This window comes from Anser brachyrhynchus, assembly GCF_964034855.1.
Source record: "Anser brachyrhynchus genome assembly, chromosome: 8".
NCBI lineage: Eukaryota > Metazoa > Chordata > Aves > Anseriformes > Anatidae > Anser > Anser brachyrhynchus.
Window position 1 is genome coordinate 8,336,468 of NC_137702.1, and position 9,822 is coordinate 8,346,289.

General features: G+C 42.8%; 1 protein-coding gene across 3 annotated transcripts in view; it reads left to right on the top strand.

The window, feature by feature from the left end:
- Positions 1–9,822, top strand: part of LOC308199414 (BEN domain-containing protein 5) — a 923,492-nt gene that overhangs the window by 880,649 nt on the left and 33,021 nt on the right. The gene's annotated exons all lie outside the window — the stretch shown is intronic.

Genomic DNA, 9,822 nt, shown 5'->3' on the forward strand with positions numbered 1-9,822 from the left:
ATATAAAAATAATAGTCCTTTAAAAAAAAATATGTATGTTCTTCTTTTGTGTGATATATAATACTAAATCCTAAAATTAGTGTTTGATGTTCTGGCAGCTATCTCACCTAGACAAATCGCGATGCAGGTGTAATGGTCTTTCATGTCCCTGAATTTCTTATGCAGACCTTTTGGTCTTTGTTCCTCTCTTGGACTTTTTATAGCATTACTTTACGCCACGAAGCAGTTACAGCTAAGTAAAAGTCTAGAACATTTTGGATCTTTTGGGGAAGGAAACACTAGAACTGTTATGTAAGATTATTCCAGTTCAGGTGTTTTTATTGGAGGAAAAGGGAGTTGTAAAACGTGAGGAAGGTATGGAGTTTCAAAGCGTGCTCTGAAATTTGGAGGCATTGCTAATTAAAAGGAAAACATGTCTAAATCCCCATGCCAAATCCCATAAAATTCCATTGCAAAGCTATTGACAAACTTGCTTTAGGCCCAAGGGTAGTGGTATCTAAATGAAGAAACTTAGTTCTCTCAAAACACAGAATTTATATCAGTTTAATTACATCAGATATAATTTTGTGTTGTTGTTTTTTTTTTTCTTCTTATTTCTATTTTTATATGGCTGTTTCTCTAAAACCACTAATTAGGTACTGTTCTACCTTTGGCATTTCTTAAAAGGATTTAGTGTCTCTTTCTCTCCAGGATTAAACCACACATGTTTAGTTGCACATCTGTCTGTTCTAGAAATGTGATAACATTTTGAGAGAAGTCAAGCTCATGGTCATGAAGTCTTTCTGTCTAACATTTCTGATATTTCCTTATTATTATTCCTTTTATTAAGGGATTGGTACTGCTCCTTTATTTCAAGAGCAGCCTGGCCAGAGAACAGTGCTAGTCTGAAATGCACAGTGCACTCAGTGCAGTGTTAGTGCTTAGGATACTACTGGAAAGGAAAGCACTGGCTTTGTTTTGCCACCAGGACTGAGAGGAGATGAAGTTATGCTGCCATTTCTGTAATGCAGAGTGCTTCTCCAACAGAGTCCAAATTGAAGTTTGCAACAATCAAATGCTCTGTAGAAGGTTCTCGCTGAGCATGCTTTCATCACAGACATTTTGAAAGTGGTGCTAACTGTTCCATCTTTCCCCCAGCTTGCTGAGCTCACAAACATGAAAAGATTTTTCTTAATAGCTGTCAGAAGTGGAGCTGGCAGATCCATGTCTCCGTGCATTCCCATAAGATGTGTAAAAGAGGTGAAAACTGATGAACAAAGAGGACTTAGTATCCATGAAACTTTTTGCTATAGATATTGAGCTGTGAAGCTTAGTAAAGAGAGATATTACTCTGGCAAATATTTCAGAGGGGATCATAAAGAAAAATGAACTAGATATATCATTACTTTGAGAAGGCAATGCTGAAAGAAGTATTTAGCATGCAAAGCTTGCTGTAAAATGTGGCTTGAAGAACAGGCAAGGTTTGGCCTGGTGAGTCTTTTGAAACACTGCAGGCGAGCCATCAGACAAGGAGAAAGAGACAGTTTGCTAAGAGGTATCCAAGTGTATTGGGTATTTGTTGTATGAGGCATGGACAGTTGCTTTGGGCACTGGTGCCTGATGTCCTGTGGCAAGCTGGGAGGGATTCAGTGGATGACAGGAGAGTTTTAAACACACAAGGCTTAAAATTCCTTGTGGATGGAAATTTGGAAGAATAAATTGGAGAAGTGGTGGTACCTCGTGAATGAGAGTCACTTTGTTTATATTTTAAACAGCTCTCAAGTGGGTAGCCGTAATCGGCTCTAAAGCGTGGTATCGCTGGGTCTCTGCCCCACATGCAGTTCAAGCATGGATGTATTAGGCAATATGCATCATGGAGAACCGAGCAGAATCAGAAAGTGAGAGCTGTCCTTTGAGGGTCTGTCCCCCTGTCCCAGCATGGCAGCAGATGTGCTCCTGGGGTTCTGTTGGTCCTTTACCTCGTACCTTCATTCTGAGACAGATATTCATGTGTTGCGTGGAAACTTAAACAAGGCTTCATTTTTTCTCTGTTTCATTGCTGTTCTGCTACAAGCACAAAATATTGAGTGAAAGGTGCATTTCCTCTCCCTTGGCTTTACAGTTCTTTGTACATTATAGATGCAGACAGGCAGGAGTGTGAGTAGAGAGTTTCTGACCATATTTTTCCATCGGACATGGTCTACAGTTGTGCTTTCCTTACCTGTGATTAGAATTAATTACTGCTGCTTCCCCTATGCATGAAAGAGAAGAAAGCTGAAGGTATCTGTCAGTGGTGGTTGAAACAAAATGAGAAAACAGGCAAAGGAGGACAGAATTGCTTTTTGAGGCCGATGGATGTTGAGTTAATAGTTTTGCTACTTGCTAAAGAAGTATTTGTCTATTCTGTACTTACCTCCCCCTCCCAATTCAATAGCAAATCAACCTGACAGATTTCTGAGACATACAGTGTGCATATAGAATGGAGATAAAAGCAAATGAGAATCTACATTTGCATGGAAAGTAAATGTCTCTGAATAGGAAGTTTTTGATATGTTGGTAAATACAATCCCATTGGCTTTATTTACTTATTTTCTTTGTATTTTTATGTTGGGTGTGTAATAGTTTTTATTTTTCCCAGATTGCTTCAGCATGCCATGCAATGCAATGCCACTTTTCTCCCAGTGAGCTGCTATTTCCATATAAAAAGTAGAGTGTTTTACAGTCAAGTATATATTTTTAACACTGGGGAATTTAAACTGCACCGTGTATTTGTAGAGGCTGCTCAGTGCAAGAGCTTCCACTTGAGAAGATCAAACAAATTGGAGAAATGTTCAGGAAAAAAAAAAGAGAGGGAGGATGCTATCCAGAAAGCAAAGGCAGGAATCTATACGCAGGCAGGAAGAATCAAGGAAGAATCAGCTGTACAGAGTGAGGCAGGCAACAAACCACTTATGAAAAGGTTCTGGGAGCTGTGGATCACCAGCATGACGCAAATTCTGCTGTGTGGGGGGAAGACAGCAGTCTTCCTCGGAAATAGGTACTGGAATGACCCCTGTGCTTTGCTCAGCATTAGTCAGGTCACAGCTGGGGCACTGTGATTCGTTCGGGGTGTGTGGTTTTTCAAGAAAATGTGTGGCGGAAGAAGAGCTGCAGAAACAATTGGAGATCTGGAAAACAGGATTTGAGAAGGGTCAAAACAACTCAGAGCTGTTTAGCACAGGAAAGAGCAGGATAGAGGGAGAACACATTACAGTCTTTAAACACCTGCATGACTACAAAGAAGAAGGGAATAATCTGTTCTCCGTGGCCATGGTAGTTAGGAGTAGGAGTGATGTGCTTAACTCGCAGCAAGGGGTGGATTTGTCTGAGACTCGAAGCAAATACTGAGGGTGTGATAGCAAGGTCCTCAGTTAAGCAGTGGGGAGGGAGGCTCAGGAACCCCATTGCTGTGTTCAGAACAAAAGGGGCACCCATCTGGCAGGAGCTGCCTGAGCAACCTGGGGCAAAGAAAGGAGCTAGATAACCTCAGATGGTCCTTTCCTAGAAGTCTCTGTTTAAATTTAATTTTAACAGGTCCATTTGATCCCCAGCCCCTTTGCTAGACTGCAGATGTAGGCCCGGTGGCCATATGATCACTAGTGTGACTCAGAGAAGCTCTGTGACAGGCAATTTACTTCCTTGGATCTCCCACCCACGCCCTGCCGGAGGGTTAGCTATCTGATAAAAGAGCTGTGCATCTCAGGGTGTCCGTTCCAATCTCATCATGGCTAACGCTGCTCAGTCTGCTCCTATAAACCTTCCTCAAAAGCAAACGGGCAGAATACATTGAGGATCCTCCGTGCGGAAACCTGTCAGCCTGAAGCAACAACTTACTACCCAGCAAGAACCGGGGTGGGACACACAACTGGCTTTACATCGGCTAACAAGTAGAAAAGATAACTACAGCCAGATTTTCTCTAGCAACGGAGGTGTAAAACTGACTGCACCTCTGCTCTCTGTTCGTCTTGTCTGGCCGATTCTTCTTTGCATTTTTCTCCTTCACCGCTGCCTGCTTTTGAGGTTAGGCCACAGACTTGTTAACCTGGGAGGTCAAGGACCTGCAAATCCAAAAAGAGGTGTAAAGAATGGAGAACTAATTTGTTCTGTTGTTTTCCAGAAAGATTTTGTTACCTGATGACTTCGGGGAGGAAGGAAAAAAAAAAGTAACCTTGCTAGTCAGTTCCAGCTGAAATAAATCCAGATAAAATATTCATAGAGCAACAGTCTGTAGATCCTAGGGTCAGTTTGTAATTATTGAATGCCTTCATTTTGGAAGCATCCTTAGCAATAAGCTGTGAAGGTGAGAAGAAAAAAAAAAAACACTTTGTAGATGCCTTTTCTATGAGTCACCTGTTAGCCCCACAAAAGGGAGAACTGCTCAGGATGGAAAATTCTCGCATGGAAAGTTTCAAAGACTCTAACCTCTTAAATGTCATCTATATCCTTCTTCCATTTCTGGAGTGCTAGATGTTGAGTTTAGGTTCCTCAAACTAGTATGACTGGTGGGCCAAAAAGCCACAGCTGCCAATCCCCTGTAGCGCAGTTTGCTTAAATCCCATGCTGGTGTGGTAACCAGCAAGCACATCGGGGTCCCTTTATTGTTTTATCTGCTTTCTGCATATACATTGACATAATTTTATCCTTGGCTTATATTTGGGGGAATCTTGCCTGGTTTAGAGGATCACGTTCCAGTGCTCAGGATGCGACATTTCAGCATCGTGGCTCTTGCAAAAAGCCACGGGAGATCATTCAGAACAGGAAAAGAAGGCCTAGAAAACATTATTGTGAAAAAGTATGGTCAGAAGCATGTTTAACTGCCGTGAACCCTGTGTCATGGGATAGGTTCAGAGCTGGCAGGGTGGGGAGAGAGCTGCTCGTCAAAACTCCGGCACTGCCTTGCACGAGAGCTGACTGCTCCGTGCAGCTCCTAACCAGGCAAGGCTCTGCTTCATGTGTACGGCTTGATGGATTCACAGCCCAACGTGCTGCCTCTGTTTATCTCTCTGAGTGTGGTACAAATCCTAGTTATTAAAAATCAAGAACAGAAAATCAAATTCTAGACGTAATATCAGCCCAGGCCCAATTCTGAGTAGGTGAAATAAACTGACTTCAGACACCAATGGACAGTTGACTGCTGCACAGTAACACAACACAATTTAGTACAATTTTCCACAGTTGACATATGTTGATCAATATAGGACTCAGAATTTAACAGGCATAGAATTTCAATTAAACTGAATTACAGAAGAGTATAGTCATCACCATGCTAGGAAAGAGGTGTTTTAGCAAATGAAACAGACAACCCCACTTTCTACATGCTGTGCTGCAGCTGGTCTGTGAATTAAAAAGTGGGCTTTAGCTTTCAAATTTTCATCAACACTTAATTCTTAACCAAACCGTATCATTAAGGTAAATTGTTTTTTCTTTTCTTTTTCTTTCTCACCTTTTCAGTTACTATTGGGGCGTTGAAAAGGATACGGACTGATTGCCTCTAAGCTGACAGGCACTTTGTTCCATGGGTGGGCACAAAGCAAGACGAGCAAACCCACGCCCAGGTGGGTCGATTCCATTTTTCTAGCATTGGTCAGCAGCTGTGGTATGCTCAGCTGCACCGATGAGGGGCACAGCCACGTACACGCGCTGTGTTGTTATCCATACGTATGAGAAACCTTGTGGATGTGCATTACAGGCCTGGTGCTCGCTGAAATGCAGCAGTGTGGATGCGCATGCTTCACGTGCCTTCCTGTTTGTTGCTCTTCATGTAGACACTGATGACTTGAGTTCAAAAGACATCACTGTGGTTTTGTCTGTCCCAGCGTCCACTTACTGCATCATGAAACAATTGCAAATACTTATAGAGAACCCAACTGCTGTCACTCGATGACTTTTATAGTCGTTACAGAAAACAGCAACAAGAAATCAGCTCAATTCGGTGAGGTAGATGAGTGGATTTTGATTGAAGTTAAGAGGCAGGAGTAAAGCAAGACAGTCACGAGTGACACAATTCTTAGCTCTCAGATTTGCATTGTTGACACTGCTTCCCAGCTGTGGCAGAAACATTTGGTGCATGTTTCCCCAAGCTGAATAAGAACGTAGCATAGCAAGACCGGCTGCTATTTACTGAGCTGCAGTTGGGCTGTTTCAAAAGGACGTCTCCCAGATACCAAGAGGCAGGTCTGGGTTTCCCTGAAGAAGCAGGTGCTTTCAGCTGCCTCCAGCTTGTTTTGCTCTGGAGAGCTGTTGAGTGCAGGCTGTCTTTTTTGTCTTTTTTTTTTTTTTTTTTTTCAGAGCACAGTGCTCTAAAATGCAATCGGTGTGAGACAGTTTTTGTGTTTCTGGGCTCTTCCCTGAAACATCCATTACCAGCCAGGCCACCAGGGTGCGGGGAAAGGCTAGTAACTCGGCATCCAAAGATGACCCAGTGTCTCTGAGTCTCCACAGGTCTGACTGTGCTGTATTTGAAAGCCCCAGAGAGTGCCTGTGAGATACTGTGAATGGTGTGACATATACAAGGAATTGCTTTTATACCTTATTATGAGAATGTTGTGTGTGTGTGTGAATTTAGTGATGGATTAACAGCCCTGAAAAACGCATCCTCTGAAGAGCTTATCCGTGCCACTGTCTTAGCACTCATCTGGAAGGACCAACTTTAGAGGTGAAAAGTAAAGACCTCTCAATAGCCCACTGAGTGCTTTGTTTCTCTGTGAAAACAGCCAACAAGGGTGCCAACCCTGGCAGCAGCAGGCTTTGTCTTGTGGACACATTTCCACTGGCAAATGGACCTAAGACCACCTCATTTCCTTCAGCTGCATAATGTACATAGTGGCCACACTTTACAAAATGGTCATCTGCTCCAAGATGACCTGCTGCAGCATTTTGCATGTGCCCACTTGACCTTCGTGCCCCCTTCAAAGCCCAGGCCCAGTCCATACCAAAGCACAGCTGGTGAGCCACATTTATTGACTTGAGGCAGGGCGTCGATTGTCTGGAGGGGAGCACTCTGCAGGTCTGTTAGGTGTCCTCTAGGGTCTCTGCTTCCTTCACATTTACAGCCTCCTGCAGCTTTGGATACAGACGGTATCTCTACTTTAAACAGCTGTGCTGTGTTTTCTCTCTCTCGTGTACTTTCTCATTGGGTTCCTCCTCTTTGAATATTTGGGGTTTGATTCTTCTCACTTAGAGGGTAATTGAAGTTTCCATCATGCTGTACTTGAACTTCCTACTAAATGGCATTAAATTTCTTTCTCTGTGGCTAAGGATAACTCTTATTTACACAAGAGTCCCACCGTTCCTGCATATGAAACACAGTAATTACATAGCATTTTCTGTTTGCCTGGCAGGCTCAGAGCCTAACAAACGGCATGGTGGCAACAACTTGGGTGTCCCCTGCTCCAGAAGACAAAGTATGGAGAAGTAGCACAAATTAAGTCACACTGAGCACCTTTGTATTCACTCCTCTTCCTGGGCAGGCTTTGTATCTTCTGTGGCTTGTGAGCTAGTGGGATATATCTGAATCCTTTTCTGGACTTAAAATCAGTTTTCTTCTGCATTTCCTCCATAGTACTCTCCTGGCATCAAACCATTTTCAAGTCACATGCATCTAGGGCAAGCTGTGGTTTCTGCCTGTTGAAGACACGGCAGAGCAGCACTGGACAGGCCACGCATTTCACACAAGGGTCCTACAGCACCGTTGGTAGATCTGTATTGCAGTGGAGTCATGGCAGTGACTCTACCATGGCCCTAACCAAGGTCAGATCACCTAGGGGAACTGAAGTACTGAGGACTAAAATATTTGCACATTTGGACTCTAGTTAAGCAGAGAGAAATACAAAAAAATCACCTATGTACATAATATATATACTGATTCTCCAGCAGCCTGTTTTCCTGCCGCAGTATGGGGACATTCATTAGTGCGACTGGGCGTGAGCAGTGTAAATCTCCTGTGCTTCAGTGGAAGGATCAATTGCGTTTATATGACATCCCAAAGAGAACAGTTCTAGTACAGATCAAAAACTATCTGGGCCAAGTAGGGCCTTGCTCATTTTAAAGGCTGTCTTCAAACAGATACTGTTAAGTTTTTTTTATTAAAAAAAAAAAACTTTTTCTTTTAGGAATTACTTTTTTTTTTTTTTGCTGTCACTAACACTTCTGTCTGTGTGAAATAAATGGAGAGAAAATACAGTCACTCTCTCCACAGTATTGCTCTTTTCTTGCTTTCTGCAGTACCTGCTAATTAAATGGTTTGTTTGTTACATTTCCCTTCTTGTATGAAATTTATTTGTAAAATAAAATAGCCCGACTGCAAAGCCACAAACCCTTGCTGAGAAAGTCAGAGGCATGTTGCCCCACTGGAGAGTGCATCTTTTGGGTTTCGAATTTAAGATTTTCCTTTACTGTAGGACTGCAGAAGGTCATATCCATGTTCCTGGCTGACCCCAGGAACGGTGCTGTAGGATAGGAAGAGAGCTGAGCTGCTGGCGGTCCAGCACCAGGGTTAACACTTGGGAATGATTCTGTGCCCTATGCTGGCTCCACAGTTTGCAATTACCTTTTTTATTATTATTTATTTATTATCCAAGTAATTACTGTCCAGTTAGAAGCCTGATCCAGATCTTGATGGATGCAGAAGAAGGCTTCCCACTGTGCTGGGATTTGGGCCTCTCCGTCCTTTTGCTCAGAAATGCTTATTAACGGAGCACTCAGAAAAAGAGGGGTGATCTCCAGACAGCAAATTGAGAAATTGCCAATTGGTGGCATTCAGGAAGCTCTGAGAATAGAGCTTTGCTAGGCCAATAAAAGTTAACTCTTGTTGACAACCACCAGCTCTGGAGATAGTTTTTGGTAATGATGGGGATAGTCAAGAAAGGTGAGAAGGTCACAGCAGGTCGGCGCACCAGAAATTGTTATTGTTGCTTTTGTCCAAAGACTGACAATAAATAACAAGAAGGTTTGACTTTTAATGGGAATGTTAAAACTGAATTGAACTGCAGCCCTGTACATATTTTGTGTTTGCCCACTTTTGGCAAGGCCAGAGGTTGTGACCCAAGGTCACTGCTACCTGATGAGAGGGGAGCTTGCCTTGGGGAGCGCTTCTTCATGCTTCTTCATTCCTGCAGTTACAGAAATCCAGGAGTGAGGTGAAGGGAAAGGATCAAACGTGTTTATGCTTAAATCTGTGAGCCTTGAGTGAAGGTTATACAAACACCTAGGAATATAAATCTGGAGAGGAACTATGTACTTACTGAAATAGAAGAGGAAACAGTTTTGTACAGAGAGGATAAATAGTTCAAACAAACCTATATTATCCCTAAAAATATCATCCATCCTCCTCTAAACGTTATTGCTGGAGAAGTCTTGCTTTGAAATCTTTCAGAGCTGCACCCCGAGGAGGTGCTCTTTAGGCACCTGTCCTGGCTTTCTGGAAGCACCAGACTGTCCTTTCTGTTTTCTGCAATGGGCTAACAGAAAAGAAGGGTCCAGTTTCTGCCTGACACCTTCATCCAGCTTGAGGATATCCTCAGACATAACTGGGTTTGGAAACATTCTGATCATAAAAAATAAATGAAGGTGTGGGCTAAATCTTATTTCCCACTGTTCCTGCTCTCACTCATCTCTGGCGTCAGTATTTGATGTATGTAATCAGCTGATCCATGCTGGAAAGACTAGAAGTGAAGGATGCTCCTTCCTGTTACAGATTAGCAAAACGGTAGAGTAGCTTTGGCCTTATGAGATTTGAGATAAATTGACTTAGCCCACATAACTGCAAGCTCACAGTTTGCTGGACAGATTGTAGTCATGGGTAAA